At 41.4% G+C, this 20,257-nt stretch overlaps 1 protein-coding gene and 1 pseudogene across 2 annotated transcripts in view; one reads left to right on the top strand and one right to left on the bottom strand.

The window, feature by feature from the left end:
* SCRN1 (secernin 1) overlaps positions 1-18,808 on the bottom strand; it is a 68,281-nt gene extending 49,473 nt beyond the window's left edge. Inside the window, exons 1-2 of one of the 2 annotated variants that reach the window (XM_037737937.1) lie at positions 18,626-18,808; positions 18,101-18,125 (exon numbers count right to left, since the gene is read on the bottom strand). The gene's annotated coding sequence lies outside the window, so the exon portion shown is untranslated. Of the gene's footprint in view, positions 1-18,100; positions 18,126-18,617 lie in introns of both variants that reach the window. The other variant, XM_017527083.2, reaches the window with a different exon arrangement.
* LOC119470957 lies at positions 308-426 on the top strand (annotated as a pseudogene).
* Positions 18,809-20,257: the final 1,449 nt, after the last annotated feature.

The following is a 20,257-nucleotide window of genomic DNA, read 5'->3' on the forward strand; positions in this document are numbered from 1 at the left end:
ACATGAAGAGACCCTGTACCCACACACACAAAAAAAAAATCCAAAAATTATCCGGGTGTAGTGATGTGTACCTGTAGTGCCAGCTACTTGGGAGGCTGAGGTAGAAGGATCACTTGAACCTAGAGAGATAGAGGCTGAGGCTGCAGTGAGCCGAGATCACACCACTGTACTCCAATCTGGTCACAGAGTGAGACTTTGTCTCAAAACAAACCAAAAAAAGAACTACCATGGGATTCAGCAATCTCATGACTGGATATATTTGCAAAGGAAATGAAATCAGTGTGTTGAAAAAAAAAAAAAAAACACTGTCTATGGCCATACCACCCTGAACACGCCCAATCTCATCTGATCTCAGAAGCTAAGCAAGGTCGGGCCTGATTAGTACTTGGATGGGAGACTGCCTGGGAATACCGGGTGCTGTAGGCTTATAAAAAAAATTAAATTAAATTAAATTAAAAAATAAAAAAATACTTTATTTGGGTTTTGACTGTTAAAATAGAGCAATGTCAAACATTTTCTGTTAAGCAAACCAATCAAAATCAGCTTGCCTCATTCCTAACTAAAGCAGTTACCAAATTGCAGAGTCATCAATATTCTATGTTTAGAAGCCTCTTTGTAAGGGACTGTATTGCTATTTCAATATCCAACTTACTTCAGGTTAATCTCTACATGCACACTCAGAGTTCTTCCCTGCATTGTTTATGGCAGGCGCCTCCCTAGAGTGCAGAGAAATGGGGGAACCCCCGCAATTCTGAAAATAATTCCCTCCTAGCTTGGTAAAATATCACCCCTTCCCTCTGGGAAAGAAAAGCCAGAAAGATAAAGAGGCTGCAGTTCTTTCTCCCTTAACCTTTTCCATTTTCACAAAAACGCCTTTATCTTCAGACTGGAAGAGTAGAGAGAGATAAACAAAGAATGTGTATGCACAAGAAAGATTTAGAATAATTATGAAATCAAATGCCTTTACAGAGGGCTCCTAGAATTTGAGCATCAGGGGAACTGCTGGTGGAGACAAATAAAGTAGACCCAGAGGAAGATAAGATGGGGAAAAGATGCATTTCCCTCGTGTGATGCCTGAGTATCTTACATGCTCCCTTTCTCCCCATCATTGGGCCACTTCAGAAGAGCTGGTGTCTCGCCTAGGGGCAGAACCTTACTTTATTTCATCCTTAAAAATGGTAGAAATCTACCTATCTTGCATTTATGAGATTTATCTATAGACTATAAAAAAGCCCACAGGGTTTTGGGCAAGCACGTATTCTTCCACCAAGGCACCTGCTTAGTCAGCAAGTCATCTGGGTCGCATGATCATGACAAGGTTATAGGCAACAGAAGCCCAGGGATATGTGAGCCAAGGGAGGACAGCTTTTCCACTAAATTCTGTGAACGACTGGGAATGCCAGAAGGGAGCAGAATTTCAATGCCTATTTTAAAAATTAAAAAGCTAGGCCAGGCGTAGTGGCTCACGCCTGTAATCCTAGCACTTTGGGAGGCCAAGGTGAACGGATCATGAGGTCAGGAGATTGAGACCAGCCTGTCCAACATAGTGAAACCCTGTTTCTACTAAAAATACAAAAATTAGCTAGGTGTGGTGGCGCATGTCTGTAATCCCAGGTACTTGGGAGGCTGAGGCAGGAGAATCACTTGAACTCAGGAGGTATAGATTTCAGTGAGCCGAGATCATGCCACTGCATTCCAGCCTGGTTGACAGAGCGAGACTCCGACTCAAAAAAAAAAAAAAATTGAAAAGCTAGATGAACCAGCAAACTGTGCATCACACCTAGAAGCAAACTAGCCCAGGCTAACTGTCCATTAATTTTTCCTGAATCACCATGTGTGCACTAACTAGCTTCAGAGATAACTTAGCTGGATTCTTTTCAACTCTCTAGATCATTACTGTCCAAAATAATTTTCTACTACAATGATGAAAATGTTCTATCTCCACCTTTCAATATGGTGACCACTAGCCTCAGGTAGCTATTGAAATGTAGTTAAGAATAACTAAGGAGCAGAATTTTCAATGTGATTCAAAACTTTAACTAATTTTCATTTAAATAGCCATACGTAGCTAGCAGAAGCTCCACTGGACAGGGCACTGATGCAGTGTCCAAAAGAAACCCAGCAATGAAGATTTTCATATTAAGGCTTCCGGTGATCTCAGAAGTACTTATGTGTAAAGTCCTCTTATTCTAATGACAAAATGTGTGATCATCCATATAAACTGAATTCGCTAAGAGGAGGTGGGACACTTCTGGAAGACTGAAGAAAACAAACATTAGGAAGCAGCTACAGAACTCACCAGGCTGGCTTAGATTACATAAGTTAAAGGTGATCATAGCTGTAGATGCCAACTACACTTCTCTTGATGAAAATATCATATTCTGACTCTGAAAACACCATGAAATTGTCCCTCATTACCATCTAGGAATTCTTTGTGTCCCTGTCTAGCCAATTCCTCTATCTCCTAAAAGAATTTTTAATACCTTTGCTTTTCTTCAAATCTCCACCTACCTCCTCTAAGCAGAGATCTCACTTCCTATTCCACAAAAGACAGGTGAATGGAGAGAGACTGTTCCAGAGACAGGACATGCAGGCCTGAAGGCCCTGCAACTGGAGAAAAGGTACAAAGCCAAGAAATTAAAAAGCTCGCGCAACTGAGGCCAAGGAAAGTGGAGAAGAAGCCTGGAGAGGCGGGTAGATGGGTAGGTCCACATCGGGCCTTGAAGGTGACATTAAGGACTTTAGTGTCTATTTCATAATACACAGTAAAGCACCGAAGGCTTTTAAGCCAGGTTTTAGGTTGAAAATTGCATATAGACAACATCAAAGAAGTTGTCTGTGATAGGAATGAAACCACAAACTAGATGGAAATGATGAAAATTCCATTTCTATGTACCTACCCTAAGGAAATGATCATGAATATGGGCAAAGGGTATGCATAAGTGTTCACACAAGGTTATTTATACAGGTGAAAAACTGAAACTTACTTGTGCAGCATCAGAGAACTGGCTGAAAACATCTGCTACATCTATCTGGTAGAATACTATAAAGCCATTAAATATCTGTATGTGAAGAGTTTTTTATTGCATAAAGAAATGATTTGAGGAGGAAAGATAAATTATCTTAATCATGTAAAAATAAACATAGAAAAGACTATGACCAAATACTTGCCCAGGAAATGTGCTCAAAATATTAGCAGTGGAAGCCCAGCAATGGAATTCTTTGCTTTTTCATCTTTTCCTCTAATTTCCAACTTTTCTATACATATTTTTACTGATACCATCCCAGAAATGATTTTTAAAATAAACCCAAGAGAGATTAACAATTTAGGAGTTTTATTTTACAGAAAAAATTTAGTTCTACTTCTATATCCTATCTAATACATTTGAAATTTCAAAAGTGACAAATTCTTATATGAGTTATAGCTAGGATGAATGTTTTTATTTAACATTGTTCTCTAATACTTTCTTTCACCTCTTTCACAGGCTGCCCAATTCAGAGTTGCTCAGAGAGCACACAAAGTTTTACTACTATGATTCACACAAATAGTGAGTTGGCCTCCTCCAGTTGTCCATGTAGGAAAAGAAAAACTGGCCAATCTGGAAGACAAAGCTCTCATGAACCTGAGATGAAATCCTTCTGAAAGTGATTCAGAGGAACTCAATTCTCTTCCCATTATTTGTCAAAATATTGGATAACATACCAGATATTCACACTAAAAAGAAAAAAAATCTGACAAGTTACCTCATTCATATACTGCATAAAGCATGCATTTTAAAATCTTTATTTACTTTTTTTTTTTTTTGAGACAGAGTCTTGCTCTGTTACCCATGCTGGAGTGCAGTGGCATGATCTCGGCTCACTGCAACCTCCGCCTCCCAGGTTCAGGCGATTTCTCCTGCCTCAGCCTCCCAAGTAGCTGGGATTACAGGCACCTGCCACCACACCCAACTAATTTTTGTATTTTTAGTAGAGACAGGGTTTGATCATGTTGGCCAGGCTGGTCTCAAACTCCTGACCTTGTGATCCGCCCACCTTGGTCTCCCAAAGTGCTGGGATTATAGGTGTGAGCCACTGTGCCCAGCATACATGATTCTTATAAACTGTTAAATTATTCAAGCATGACACAGAAGCTGGCTTTAAGATTTTTCTCCTTTTCATTTTTAACCTCATACGACATTATGAAACCTATATTCTCCTTCACAAAGAAGAAGAAAAAAAAGAACCTAAAATTCAATTAATTCCCAATCATATACACTAATACAGAAACTTATAACATGAGAAAACTTAATTATTTATATTCAGCTTTGAAAAACAGAATATAACCATTTGATAATGGGGTTTTCCATCATAACTACATTCTACTTAAACCAGTGTTAAAATCAGTGAACAGAGTTTGTCCAGAAATAAAGCCATAATTGATGGCTTTTTAAAAAAACTTGCTTGTTTTGAGGCATAATTCTGATGCTGCTTTCTATGCTATAGGGACCCAGAAATGGCTGTGGGGCCACAGTGTTAGGCTACAGGTCTCAAACTGGATGTGGGTGTGTCCAAAACAGTGTTTTCCAAACTGTATGTTGTGGCCTTTTAGTGGATAGGAACAACTTTTTTAGAAAATCATTTTTAGAAAGAATGTATGCATCTCACAGAGTAAGGGTAAGTATTGATGCAAGAAACTCTAATTTTAAGTTTGAGTACATACATAAGCACATATAAGCATCTGTAGGTACTAAGTTAAGATGTAATATTTCTTACTGTGGGTCTCAAGGAAAAAAACTTAAAAGCAACAGGCTAAAAACGCAGGTCTGCTGAATAAGGCCTCTTTGTGGCAAACACCCATTAGGATTCCTGCCAGGTTAGCAATATACTGACAGTTCTAATTAATGAAACACTCCAATTCAACTCTCATAGATGGGAAGACTGACAGGCATTTCCTATGAACTCCTTGTTAAGAGTATTTTAAAGTGCATTTATCTGTAGTTTGCACTATATGTTTATGTTCTTTATGTTCTCCAACTGATATTAGTTTAATGTTGCATGCTATTGGAGGAGAGGAGACTGGAGTTCAGGATAAGGATGGAAGCTGTCAACGTAAAGGTATCATGTAGCTGGTATCATTTTTGTGGTAGAGAAAAGAAGTCAGATTATTCATGTTGGCAGAGTGTGAAAAAATATCTGCTACTTTTTTTTTCTAGTCCCCCCTCCAATCAGTTCTCAGTGTGAGCCACCAGGTTTCCTTCAGTCCAGCGCTGTCTAGAACTTTCTGAGACGACTGAAATAGCCTCTTTCTGCACCGTTCAACACAGTAGCCACCAGCTAGGGGGGCTATCTGGTACTTGAAATGGGGCTAGTGCAATGAAGGAACCAAATTTTTAATTAATTTAAAATTAAACAACCAATATTAGGCTAAGTGACATAAGCCAGTCACGAGAAAACTTATATAAGGCATCTAGAATAGCAAAACTCATAGAAATAGAAAGTAGAATGGTGGTTGCTAAGGGCTTGGCAGAGGGGATGAGTTGTTTACAATCTGAGTACAGATTTCAGTTTTGCAAGATGAAAAAGCTCTGGAGATAAGTTGTGCAACAATGTGGATGTCCTTGACACTTCTGAACTATACAATTAGAAATGGTTAAGACAGTAAATTTTATGCTATGTGTGTTTCACCACAATTAGAAATAAAAATTAGAAAATTAAAGAGCCACATGTGGTCAGAGGCTACTGTATTAGAGCATGCAGCTTTAGCTACTGTGCCACTGGCTATGGTTAAGTATCCCTAAGCTCAGTTTCTAACCACCATTGTCCTCCTTATCAAACCTCTTTTAGGATTCATGACTTCCTCTTGGGAACAAGATAGTATTGCTTCCCTGGAGTTTACTGCAAAGGAGCTATGCGTACCAACATTCACCTTCTGACTGGTGGCAGGAGGCCCGACCTCAGGCTTGAGGGACGGGAGTACTGTACTCCCGTAACTAGGAGACCACAGACGGAATGTCTAGCTGAGGCGGGAGGAAGCTGTGTGGGAGAAAAGGTCTTTGTCCTCAAGTTCAGTGAGTAGTTATTGAAGGCGTGAATGCTCAAAGCCAAGGCAAGGGGTTTTTTGCATGACTGCCAGCCTGCCCTGCCCCGCCCCTTTATCTCAATGATGCACACATTATCCCTCATCAGTTACCTTACCCAGTAATAAGGTAAGGCAGCCTTGAGCTACCTAAGGAAAAGAAAATAACTGTCTTAAGTGTCTTGCAAGTAATGTTGACAAACTGCCTTTACTTACATAAAGAATGAAACCCAAATGCCCAGCCAGGCTCCCCTATTCTCCACACTCCCAACTTTGTTGAGCAGACTGAATACATTTAAATTCAATGTCTGTGAATTACCACCTTCCAGAGAAGCAAAGGAGAAATTATTCTATTATATTCTTCATTAATAAATTCATTTTTAAATTATTGCCATTCCTGCTGAACTGAAAATAGAACAAATGATACTCATTTGTAAATTGATTTTTTCTGTTGTAAACCTTCTATTAAACTAGTGAGGAATAAATGAAGTGTTTGGGAAAGGAATTAACTAATTAAAAATGGGGATGTAAATGTCAGCTCATGAAAGTCTTCTATATAAATTAGCTCAGACTCACCAAGCTCTGCCTGAAAGAAAGATTTTACTAAGTGTTTCATTGAAAGCTCATGAGAGTAGAGCATAAAGCTTTGGGATTCCACAGCTAGTGAATTCTAGCTCCTAATATTCAATGCCTTGAAAGAGGAGCCATGTAATGGAAGAATAACTGTACAGGCTATTAAGTGAGTAAGCAGGCTTTGAAGCCCACCTGGGTTCAAATCTCAGCCCCCTGCCACTTCTCCAAGCTTTTATAAAACAGGGATAATGATAGGTAGTTCATTCTTCCCAGGGTTGCAGTGAGATTTAAATGAGATAATACTTGTACCTACTTACAAAGTGCTAAGAATACCATGTGGGACACAGCAAGGACTCAATCATTGTGAGAACAAGAGAAGGATACACGATGAAAGCAGTTCCTTTTTCAAAGTCTATCTGTTCAGACTTCAGAAACTTTCCTTGAAGTGTCTAAATGCTCTTTTACCTTTTGAAGATTTGCTTCATTGTCACTTCATGTTTTTTAAGAGCTGCTTAACAGTCTCTTTCTCCAATTTCAAGGGCAATATCTACTTCTGACAGTTAACTCTGGTCTTCAGTGCCAGTCTGCAGCTGACATACTTCCCAGCAGCATGGTGTGGAGCAGGGGTGGCAGACTGCAGATTTATTTGGTTTGGCCCAGAGTGCTGCATTAGATTGTGTTTTTAGGAATCTGCATTAGCAGCTAACATTTTAAGATCTAGAGATTTCCTAAAGACATTCAGATATTTGGCTTTTGCTAAAAACTTAAAGATCTGTCAACACCGAATCCACATTCCCATATGACGGCAAGACTGGAGTTGGGTAGTGACTCCTCTCAACAGGGCCTGCACTTGCATTGTCCCCTCCACTCTCTGACATCGAGGCCAATGAAAGGGCCACCTCTCATCACCTTTGTGCAATTGCATTCACTGACACTGCCTGCCTAGCCCTGCAGCCCATGTGTATAGGTACAAGAGGATGACACACTTTAGAGACACCAGGCCCTAGTTCCCATCCTGACTCCTCTAACTCTGAACCAGTTTTCTCATGGGAACTAATCCCCCAAACGCAACATCACACTAGAGTTTACATGAAGCATGTGGAAAGCATAGTAGTGTGGCTATATACAGCAGGCACTCAGCGTTCACCCTCCTCCCTACTACTACCCACCCATGATGCATTTACCAGGCTTGCACCAATCCTTACTATGCTCCTTCAGCCTCTCACCAACAGTCTTCACCTGGCATAGCAGACACATTCATGTCCCAAAGTGTAACTAAAATGTACTTTACGGGGCAAATCTCTAGATCTAATCATCGACTTAGAAAGAATACAAATGACACCATGGGAATATGATCAACAAAATCCAGACTATGGAAAACTCTGTAGGACAAAGCTGGTTTCTTCAACAATGACAAACATACACACAAGAAAAAAAGATTAAGAGACAGAGTTACGTAAGAGATACATCAACCAACTGCAATGAACTTATTTGGATCCTGATTTAATAAACCATACAAAAATTTTATAACACAAGTAGGGTAATATGAACACTAATGCCATATTTGATGATAGTAAAGAATGATTGTTAATGTCTTAGATATGATCATGGTGCTGCGGTTATGGCTACAAAAAGTGTTTATTTCTTTTAGAGATATATGCTCAAATATCTCCAAGTGAAATGATTGAAGAGACGTAGAGTAGGGAGAGAGGGTGAGAGCGCAGATGAAACAAGACAGCTACGAAATAAAAATGGTTAAAACTGGGTGATGAGCACGTAGGGTTTGCTCTGTTCTCTTTTGTAGATGCTTGAAATTTTCTATAATAAATACTTGTGAAAAGCAAAGCGCTTTTAAAGTGTTTAAAGTTCTTTAAGGTTAGAAATAGCACTGGACTGATACAAGCAATGTTTCCTTGGAGTTTATACTTCTTACTTTCAGATACCTCCCTGAGGAAGAAATTCTGAGGTAGGAATGATGGGGAGGGATTTTAGTTTGGCTTAGTATGTTCATGCACTAGCGGAAGAGAAGAGTACAGTTCTCTTTACCTTTGCTTCATTTCTTTTCCTCAGGTTTTAAAACCTCTGTCTCTTCTCATAGGACTTCCAGCCCTGTGAGGGCAAGGACTCATGTGTATCCTTATTTCCCTGGCACTAACACAGAGACTGGCACACAATAAGATCTCAATAGATGTATGCTGAGCAGCTGAAGGGAAAGGGGATATGCATATTTCATCTTCAATCAGAGAAAAAGATAGCAAAGTCTCATTTCAAACAAGGTCCTCTCACGCTGTGGTTCAATCCATGCTATTTGGCCAAGCATCACAATGGTCTAGGGAGCTTGTGAAAATGGCAGATTCCTACACACCCCCTCCTCAGAGATTCTGATTCAGTAGGTACAAGCTGAGATCACAGGAAGGATATTTTTTAACAAACACCCAGGTGATGCTAATGCAGCCAGTTCAGACTGGTGTATAACATCCACTGAGTATTTCTAATTCACTAAGACCTGGTAAGAACTGTCCTTTGAATATTTTTTTCTTAATGACTAAAATTATCACAAACTAATTTGTTATTCTAGCCCCAAAACACTGCAATATAGGTGACTAGAGATTGGAAAATGAAAAGAGCATCTACTTAAAAATTGAAAAACCAATTTTCTAGGAAATTGACTATTCAACTTGACCATAACTTGATTAGGTAATGGACTACTTGATGGTACACTCCCTTTCCCCCTACCCACACACCAAAGAGAGCCTTTTAGATGACCATAAGAATAAAAAAAAAAACATTTATAATATGTAATTGGCTACCTATATTTATATATATATCATAGAAAGCTGAGAAACATATAAACACAAAGAGAAAAACTGATGAAATGAAAAGAGGTCACAAAAATGTATATATGGTATCATTCAAATTATGCACATTATCTAGATAAATTGGAAAAAGATTTTAAAGAAATGCAGGCAAGATGAGGTGGCTCACACCTATAATCACAGCACTTTGGGAAGCCAAGCAAGGCAGGAGGATCACTTAAGCCCAAGAGTTCAAGACCAGCCTGGGCAATATAGGGAGACTCCATCTCTCCAAAAAAAAAAAAAAAAAAAACAGAAAGAAAAAATATTTTTAATTAGTTGAACATGATGGCACACACCTGTAGTCCCAGCGACTCAGGAGGCTGAGGTGGGAGGATCACTTGAGCCTGGGGGACAGAGTTTGCAGTGAGCTGAGATCCTACCACTGCACTCCAGCCTGGGCGACACAGCGAGATCTTGTCTCAAAAATAACTTATTTTTTTAAACAAAAAATGCAACTAAAATTTTAAGAATAATATATCTGGATTACAGAATTCTGGGCAATTTCTGAATATATAGTCAGACATTTTCAAATTTTCTACATGAAAATGCAGAATCTGTAATTAAAATATTTTTTTAAAAAAGAAAAGAAAGAGTTGCATCAAGATAATCTGTTATCCAATTTCACTGCAGCTAAAGAATATGGCCCTGCAATAGGGCAGAGACTCTGGGAGAACCCCATAGTTCAGCCATGAAAAATGAACTAATTTTACCTTTTGGCCACATCTGATTCCACCTCATGTGCAAGATACAGTCATAATGAGAAATATGAATTAAAGCAAAATGTAAATGGTCATGATTCATGTGACAGGTTAGTAATTAGGGATATGCAGAGCTCAGTGGAATGTTGTGCTTCAGGATCTACATTTATTAATAGGTAACTATCATTTTGCAAAATTATTCTTCAATTCACTTCAGAATTTATCTATAATGCAAAATATTTTTTATATGATGTGTCCCAATTTTGTAATGTCAAAAATGTTCATGAACATTTCCACATAATCCCATCATTGTAATTTGCTGGGGAAAATATGTATTGAATATATGTTATGAATATAGTAACACCTTTAATGAATCTGTATGTATGCAATGACAATAGAATTCTTACTTGAAAAATAATAGTGTAGATACATGTTGCCTTATGCTATACACATTCAATGCTGGGCCATGCTTGAATTCAAGGAGCACCTACAAAAACTCCACCATACCCAGTGGTTCTCTATCTATCCCTCTGTGCATTTAAAATATGATCCCACTTTTTAAACATGCAGTCTTCATGCACATCTATCATGTAAGAACTCTTTTAGGGGTTTTTTTAAGTGAAGGAAAGAGAAGTTAATTGAATGGCATCCATTCTTGTATACATTTTTTTAAACGCATTAAGGAGCAGATAACTTACACAGGATTCATTTTCACTCAAGCTAGCCAAATTAGAAAAATACAGTCAAATCAAGTTCACTGTGAGAAAGATGTTTTCCTATACATGGCAGGTTGGTAAACAACTTTCCTTCTTTCATAGTAATATAAAGAAAGAAAGAAAATGATTTGAATATTAGCCCTACAGGCTAGACCTATGCAGTCAGGATAATCACTCTGACAGGTTATATTATAGCTTTTTTAAAAAGTCAGATAGACCCAGATTCCAGGTTATCCTCCTCTACTTACTAAGCTCCTTATCTGTAAAATGGTGCCATGTCAACCATGTACAGTTATGAGGATTAAATGAGACAATATACATAGAGTGTCTGGAATAGAGATACATTCAAAAAAGATTTGTTCCCTTAACTTGATCTTAAAGAACACAGTTCTGGCACTGGAAAGATGATGGACATAAAGGATGAAGGATGTGTTTGAAACAGGCAGGCTGTGGTTAGCTGCCAAAAGCCTTCTCGGTGGGAAATATCTGGGAGGTACTCAGCAAGCCACATCTAGGGTCCTTTCATTTCCTTCTGTTCTTATTTTTGACATTGCTGCTATTGTGTCCACTAATTTGGCAAGGTTGCTTTGAATTATGACCTTCCTATTCCCACCATCTGTCTTCCTCTCCAATCGAAACGATGCATTTTTTATTCTGATCTTTTCCCATTAATGTGATTTAATATGTACTTGTTAATTCTGTAAACTGGGATTCTTAAAAAGTCTTCCCAATCATCCTTAAAATGGAAGTTAGCCATCTAACTTTCCATCACTAAAAAATTAGCCAAACATTCATTTTCTGCAGAAGGTAATAAGATGTAAATCTTGCTGGTCCAAAAACAAAGGGTTACTCTTTATCTAGCAAAATGGAATTTAAAACTACTTTGTAAAAGTCTGTTAATAATGTCCATTCATTCTAGAGCTATTTGTTGTGTTTTAATCATTATCAAATGTAAACCATTTTATTACCAAAAAGGAAATATGTATACAGATATGAATACATTATGTAAATGTATATACCTATATATGCATGCATATACATTTATGTAAATATAAGTATAGGTCGGTAGTTAGAAAAATAGACACATAGATGTATGTATAGATAGATAGATTTTAAAAAACCCAGAAGGATTAGTATCTGAGAGTTGAGAGTGAGGGTAAAGATGGGATATGGAAATAGAAACTTTAAATTTTACTTTATCTAGTTACATAGTTTTACAAATTTTTTTACAGCAAGCTCATATTGCTTTGTCTTTCAATTATTTTCTAAAATCTGATCATTTTAGTGCTTAAGAAGAACACTTTAAGACATTTCATTAATTCTTCCAGGTCACTAGGACACTGCTAAGCGCAGTAAAAAAATACACTAAAGCTTTAAAGAGGTGGAAAAGATACTCAGGAAAGCTTCTGATCACCATATAATTTTAGTTAGGATTTTTAAGTCAGATGAGTTACCAACATATATTTTGAGCTCCTAACCACCCACAATCTCTATATTCAACTGCAGGGAAAATGGAGCTAAGACGTCTCAAGGTTTTTATCATCTGGAAGCAGAGTTGTCTATGTACACAACCAAGAGAGAAAGGTAGTAACCTAATTTAGGACATTGATCAGAAATGCTTATGAGAGCTTTCAAAGATGACTGGCTTACAGGGGAGTAAATTAAGCACTGGATGATTTAGATTAAATACATCTTCATTAAGAACAGAAGAAGAGATCATGAACCATCTCAAGCTCTTTCTCCCAGCTTCAGGTGAAGTTCAAGTTGGGAGGCTCCAGGCTCCCTACCTACTAGCCTGACTGAGTGAACTGACATTCCACCCAGTTCCCTTCAGCCCCATCCAAGATTGGGTGGGAGCCCTGATGACACTGGGAGTTTCTGAGGAAGGGAGGACAGGTAGAGGTGACTAACACATACATCACTTCTTACCTAAAGAACCTCTCGTGTCACAAAAATAATGAGAGCATGCGGTCTTAGGCATCCCTTCCACCTATGAGAGCTTCATAACCGTCCCTAAGAGATGTTGAGAAGAACATTCCATAGAAGGCTCAGATTAGGGGTAGGAATGGGAGTGAGGGTGGAAAGGAGGCAAAGAATGGAGGGAAAGGACATGCCTGTCACCTAGTACAGAATAGGCACAAAGTCTTGGTGACATGGGAGAAGATTTAAAGAACAGAGAATGTTCCTGCTCTTTGAAAGATTCAGTGTTATGTAAAAAAGTCAGTCCTCCCTAAATTAATCTGTGCAGTCAATATGATAGCTATCAACATATAAATAGGACTTTTGGAGAAAATCTGACAAAAATGATCTTGAGGTCCATCTGCAAAGTATATGTGGGATTAGCCAAGTTCCAGAAATGAAAATTAATGAGGAAATACTAGACTTGCATAGAATTAAACTATATTATAAAGTTCCAGTATTACAATAGTTTGCTACTGATAGAATCAAAAGTAGAGAATCCTGAAATATAGCCATATAATGTAGGAAATTAGCATATGATGAAGACTGAATTTGAAACTGAGATCAAAGAAGTATTAGACAATAAGTATTGCCAGAATAACTGACTATAACAGGATGAGGAAAGGAAGAAAAAAATCGGTTGAGACCGGCCAGGCACGGTGGTTCATGCCTATAATCCCAGCATTTTGGGAGTCCTAGGTGGGTGGATCACTTGAGGCCAGAAGTTCAAAAATGGCCTGGCTAACATGGCAAAACCCTGTCTCTACTAAAAATGCAAAAATCAGCCGGGTGTTGTGATACACACCTGTAATCCCAGCTACTCAGGAGGCTGAAGCACAAGAATTGCTTCGACCCAGGAGGTGGAGGTTGCAGTGAGCTGGGATTGTACCACTGCACTCCAGCCTGACCAACAGAGTAAAAAGAAATCTTTTGAGATCCCCAATTCACTCCTAAATCAAAATAAATTATTTTAATTTTAAATTTTTACGATTAAAACCACAAAAACAGAAATCATACTGATAAATTTTTAAAATAACATTAGCAAGCAAAAATATAAACTCAATAATTAGAGTTAAATATTATAGACTTGATTATAAAATAACAAAATTTTTGTGGGGTAAATATTTTGTAATGAGAAACTAGGAAATACATTTGCATCATATATGAAAAAGAGATCATTTCCCTTAATATATAAAGAGCTCTTACCTACCAATAAGAAAAAGATGGCTGCCTCAAAGGAAAAATACGCAAAATATATAACCACCAGTTCAAAGAATAAATATAAGTAGCCAAAATAGTTACTAGAAAACATTTCTCTCACTCACAATTAAAGAATTACAAATCAAAATAAGGTTCCATTTAAATATATATGGTAAACAAAGATTTAAAACTTTGAGAGTATGCAGTCTTGACTTGGGTGGGGAAAGTTAAATTTGGGTAATTTGGCCAAATCTGACAAATTAAAACATGACCAGTGAAGTTGGTGGACAGCTCTTGTTCATCCTATATTAAAAGGAAGGAGACTGATAAGTGGTGCGCTCAAGGCTAAACTCCTAATTAGAGAAGGGACCAGAGCTAGGTCCAGGTCCCCTAAATTGCAACCAGGGCCCTCTCCCTGTACTGGGATGTGTTCATCTCATTTCGATGTGTGAACACAGACATGTCAGAATGGGGAAGTTACTTTCCAAGCACTGTGCAGTTGCGTCAGCCATGCCATTTCTCCATCCTAGCTAAAGTCCTACCACCATAGACCCTGACCCTTGACTGTCCCCAAGTCCTGGATCACTGCACAGTCTGCCTACTCTGCTGCATAGTCTCATAATCAGCAGTTCCAGACCACCACATACTCTTCTTTCCCTTTAGTTTCCCTGATCACTCACTTCTTATAGTCCTTCTCCATCCATCCTGTCCCCTTTCTAGTTTCTGTTCAAGCTTCTCCTTACATACCCAGTTCTACAAACAGCATCATGAGCTCAGTCACCTTCCAGCTCCTGTTAAAAACCACTAGAAATATAATGCAGGGCTGGGTACAGTGGCTCACACCTGTAATCCCAGCACTTTGGGAGCCGAGGCAGGCAGATCACCTGAGGTCAGGAGTTCGAGACCAGCTCAACTAATACGGTGAAATCCCATCTCTACTAAATATTAGACAGGCTGTGGTGGTATGTGTCTGTAATCCAAGCTACTCCAGAGGCTGAGGCAAGAGAATCGCTTGAACCCAGAAGGCAGAGATTGCAGTGAGCCAAGATTGTGCCACTGCACTCTAGCCTAGGTCACAGAGTGAGGCCCTGTCTCAAACAAACAAACAAAAAAAGAAATATAATGCAAGACAGATGCAAACCATATTTGCAATTTTATATTTTCTAGTAGCCACATTTTTAAAAGTAAAGAGAAACTGGTCAAACTATCTTTAATAATATATTTTACCCAATATATCCAACATATTACTTCAATATAAAATCAATATAAAACTATTAATGAGATGTTTTAAATTTTTTCTTCATATTACATTTTTGAAATTGTGTATGTATTTTACACTCAGCATATCTCAATACAAACTAGCCACATTTCAAGTGTTCAACAGCCACATGAGCTGGTGGCTGCCAGAAGAGACAGCACAGACCTAGACTCTCTAATGACAATGGATTTAAAAAATAACTTTTGCTTATCTGTATTCCTATTATTCTTCAACAGACACAAATTGTATGCATTTCTGTATTTTTACAACTTTTTATTTTAAATGTCCTTGGCATATCTTCACATTCATTCTCTAATGCAAGCTGTTTTTCTAAATGGCACATGTAGCATCAGCATCTGTCTTCACTGTGACATATATATTCACATCTAGCTCCTATCTGCTTCACTGCCTCAAGACATTCTGCCTATTCCCTGCCTCCTGCCACCTTCTCTCTCTGCGCATCACTGGCTGTGAAGGTTCAGATGCCCAGAAGAAACATTTTCCATATCTTCACCCTCCGCACAAGCACTAACCCAACCACAATTTCTAGCTCTGCTTTTAGTAGATTTAAGATCACTGACTCATGACTCAGAAAAGTCAAATGCAAATTATAGGAAAAGCCTCTGTCTTTGCTGCTTCAAAGTTATGTTTAAAATAGGCTTGTTATTTACTTTTACTTAAAACTGTAAAGTCAAAAAGTGAAATAAATGGCCCACTTTGGTTCCTTTTCAAAAGAAACTGGCCTGACGGTCTTGCACAAACACAGGCAACTAAATTTTTAATCAAAGAATGTACTTCTTGGACCGGGCGCGGTGGCTCAAGCCTGTAATCCCAGCACTTTGGGAGGCCGAGGCGGGTGGATCACGAGGTCAAGAGATCGAGACCATCCTGGTCAACATGGTGAAACCCCGTCTCTACTAAAAATACAAAAATTAGCTGGGCGTGGTGGCGCGTGCCTGTAGTCCCAGCTATTCGGGAGGCTGAGGAAGGAGAATTGCCTGAACCCAGGAGGTGGAGGTTGCGGTGAGCCGAGATCGCGCCATTGCACTCCAGCCTGGGTAACAAGAGCGAAACTCCGTCTCAAAAAAAAAAAAAAAAAAAAAATGTACTTCTTGCCTCAAAGACTTTACTAAAATAATGTTTTTGGTTCTTAACTATAGAAGCAGTCTCACCACTGGAAAATGTGAACATGAGAGAGGTAAAGCTTAATAAGTTAAACGTCTTGAATTGGGAAATTAAGTGTTGTCACTGACTTTAAACAACTATAGACTTTATAATTCATATTACAGTTTGGTTTCCCATTGCTTGAAGTGTTTGCCTTCCTAATAATGACAGACTTGCTCTTCTCTCCCAGGCTCTAAAAGGTAGCATGGGGAACCCTGGGGAGTAATGAGACCTGGATTTGGGTCCTCACTGCCAGTTGCCAGCCAGCTACATGACCTTGTCGTCCATTCTCCCCGCTGGCCTCAGCCTTCCTGCTGTAAAAAGGGGATTCACAGGATGCTCCTTCAGGCTGCCTCGAGTTCTGCCCACCCCCGACCTTTTCTCATCCTCCTCTATTCCATCACCCCTGAAGCATTTGCCTCCTCACGCATATCCTCCTTCCCAAAAGACAAGATGGCTGGCAGCACGGAAGTGAAAAGGGAAATAAAGGCTGTTAAAAAAAAAATTCCTAAAATGAGTCACCTTTCCAGAATTTCCCATTTCCTCACGCCTGGATGCTTGCTGGTGTCGCTAAATGAGTTCTTCCAATGAAACTTGCTCTAAGAACCTGGTATTTGTTATGTGCACTGGTCTTGGATGATGTTTACACTGTGCACTCATCTCTCTTAAGAGCTTATAGGTATCAAACATATCAAACAACGTCGAGGTTGTGCATCAAAAAAATAGCAGCAGCCACAGAGTCAACTTTAGTTGAGCCTGGAGAAAATCGGATAAAAACCGAAGACTTTTAACTAGGTTTGGTATCAGCTTTTGATAAGTTAGGAAAAATAATTACAGCTCTCCAGACTTCCCACTTAACATGCCCCAGGGCCCTGCAGCACCCTAAAATCTAACCAGCTCCAAAAATTACTCCCTACTCCGTAGCCGGATGAGCCTTGACTCCCACTAATTCCCTCACTGGGACTTAAGTCAAGGGGCAGCTGATGGTTGTGGTCTGTGCTGCTTCCGCCTGGCCTGATTTTTTCTTGCTGCCATTTTGAATTAGCATAGGTTTCCTCTGCAACTGATGCGTCTTCTAGCCAGGCTCGGAACACACACACACACACACACACACACACACGAGTGTAAGTCAAGGCACTTGCAAGCTAGAATCAGAGAGAAAATCCAGAAAAGCCACGTTATTTAACAGAACCCAACAAGGTCAGCTTTGAGTCAAGGCAGATGAGTTTCCTTCGATGTTTTCTCGGACATTTTTATTCCCAAGTCCGAGTTGTCGTCAATTCTCTGAAGTCCAAGCGCCCCTCCTGCCTTGCAGACCACCTTCGTCGCGGCCCTCGCGCGAGGTCGCCAAATACTCGACGCCTCAACAGACAAGCCGGCGAGCTGAGGAGGCCGACGCCCCCCGAGCTGGGCGATCCCCACCTCGGGAACCCGCCAGGGCCTCTCAGCAGCCCCGCCCGGCGCCCCGCGGAGAACGCTCCGGTGCGGCTCAGGGGAAGTTGTGTCAAGTCCCACGCGCGGCCCGCGGAGAATCCAGCCGCGGCCTCGCGGGGAGGGCAGCCTCGGGACACCGTACGGCGGCCGCGGTTGAGGTGGACGCGCGGGCAGAACCCGGCCGAGGGCGGCGGGCGTCTCCGGGCAGCCATGTTCGCGGCGCCCGCCCGCGCGGCAGGTGCGGCACCTCGGGGAAGGTGCCCGGCTCGCCCCGGACCCGAAGGTGGCGGGCCAGGGGCGCACAGGCGTACCCCAGCGGGGAGCAGACTGGCTGCCAGGAAAAGGAAACCCAGGAAGAGCAGCCTCGGTGGGCTACAGGAGTTCCAGGGATGCGGGGGGAAGGATGGGGTTGGGGTGTGGAGAGCGGGAAACCCGGCTGCGGTGCGGGAGCCCGGGGCGGGCATCCCTCCCCTGCACCCCCGCAGCCCCCGAGCCCCAGTCACCCCGGCCCCAGGCCGACGCCACCTCTCCTCTGACCCCCAGCCCGCCCCAGCCAGCACCGGGGGGTGGGGAGAATTGGCCTGGGGTATCGCTATCCGCGGGTTCGGAGGGAGAGCGGGAGGTTGCGATGGCGGGTGTGGGTGAAACCCGCCGGGGAAGCAGCCCTACAAACGCCCTGCGCTCCCGGCCGCGGCTCACCTGGGGCGCCGGGCTCCAGGCTCCGGGCTCCGCTCTACGGTGCTGAGGCTGCGGCCGCCGAGGGTGCGGGTGCTGCGGGGCCGGATTACTGCGGCGACATCAAGGGCTGCAGCTGCAGTGGCGGAGGCGGCCACCGGGCGCTTCCCCCTCCCCAGACTCCCGGCGCGCGGGCCCGCCGCCCCGCGGAACAGCTGGCCCGGCTCACGTGACCGCGGGGCCCACCCTCCGCCTCTCCCACCCCTGCCCCCCGGGCCTCGCTTCACCCGGCGCGTCTGCCTGCCCCAGCCGCGGCGCAGCGCTCCGCTGGGTAGGGAGGGCGCCTGGGAGCGGGAGGAGCGGCCGAGAGGGCGGATCTCGCCGCAGAAAGTGGCCCCCTCTTTGCTAGATTTTTCTATCTTGACTGTAGGTCTCAAAAGGGAGAACCCGGCCTTTGAGAAGCCAGGCCCAGCTTCCTCCCGGCGCCTCCTCCCGACGTCCGGGCCTCGGCGCCCAAGGAAGATTTTCCCGCGGAGAAATGTGTCCTGTACCTTGTTGACTCTCACGTCCAAGTCGTGTTCCTGGTTTTAAAAGTGTCGTCCTGCACCCTGCTGATAAGCCAGACCCTATCCCAGGTAACTTGCCCAAGGTCACAAAGCACGTAGCAAATTATCGGGGTTAATAAATTTATGGACAGGGAGGGTGTGTGTGTGTGTGTGTGTGTGTGTCTGTGTGTGTTGATGCCCGCGTCAACTTTATAAAAAAAATAAGAAAAGACTATCTCAAAAGATATGAAGAGATAGATTACAGGAAATTAAATGCAATATTACCCTAGCACATGAAAATGTATTCAAGCTTACTTAACTGCAAATCCAATATATGGAGTAGCATCTTCCACCAAAAAATCAAAACATTTCAAGTCTTGCTGTGTCGCCCAGGCTGGAATGCAGTGGTAGAATCTTGGCTCACTGCAACTTTCTTATCCCCAGTTCAAGCCATTCTCCTGCCTCATCCTCTCAAATAGCTGAGACTACAGGCCTACACCACCACGCCTGGCTAATTTTTTGGATTTTTAGTAGAGAAGGGGTTTCACCAGGCTGCCCAGGCTGGTCTCAAACTCTTGAGCTCAGGCAATCCGCCCACCTCTACTATCCAGCTTACTAAAAAAAGGATGATGTTTATGTGCTAATACAAAAATATTTCCAACCTATACTAACTGAAAGAAAAATAAAAAGCTAGGTGCAGAGCATTTTGTGTGTTATTTGTGGGAAGGAAAAATATGTATGTCTGTACTTATTTTTGTAAATGCATAGAATATCTTTGGAAAAGTACGTAAGAAACGGTAATAGTAGATGCCACCAGGAAGCAGAACTGGGTGACTCGGTACTGGGGAGAGAAGGGGACTTTTTTCCATGCCTTTTGAATGTTGTGCCAGTGCTTAAGTCTGCCACATGAGTGAATGGATAGTGGGAAAGGACTGAGGAAGTTGTTGCAGGTACTGCAGAATAGACCATTGGTTCAGAGACTCTTGGAGCACAAAGGTACCTTATTGTTCATTTAGTCTAGCCAAATAAACCGTAGCCAGTGAGTCTAAATAATCAATATTAGAAATTCCTAGCTGGCTTACTCCTGGGTCCTAGCCCAGATCTATGGAGTCTCTGGGT

Source organism: Cebus imitator, unplaced genomic scaffold, assembly GCF_001604975.1.
Source record: "Cebus imitator isolate Cc_AM_T3 unplaced genomic scaffold, Cebus_imitator-1.0 Scaffold45, whole genome shotgun sequence".
Classification (NCBI taxonomy): Eukaryota; Metazoa; Chordata; class Mammalia; order Primates; family Cebidae; genus Cebus; species Cebus imitator.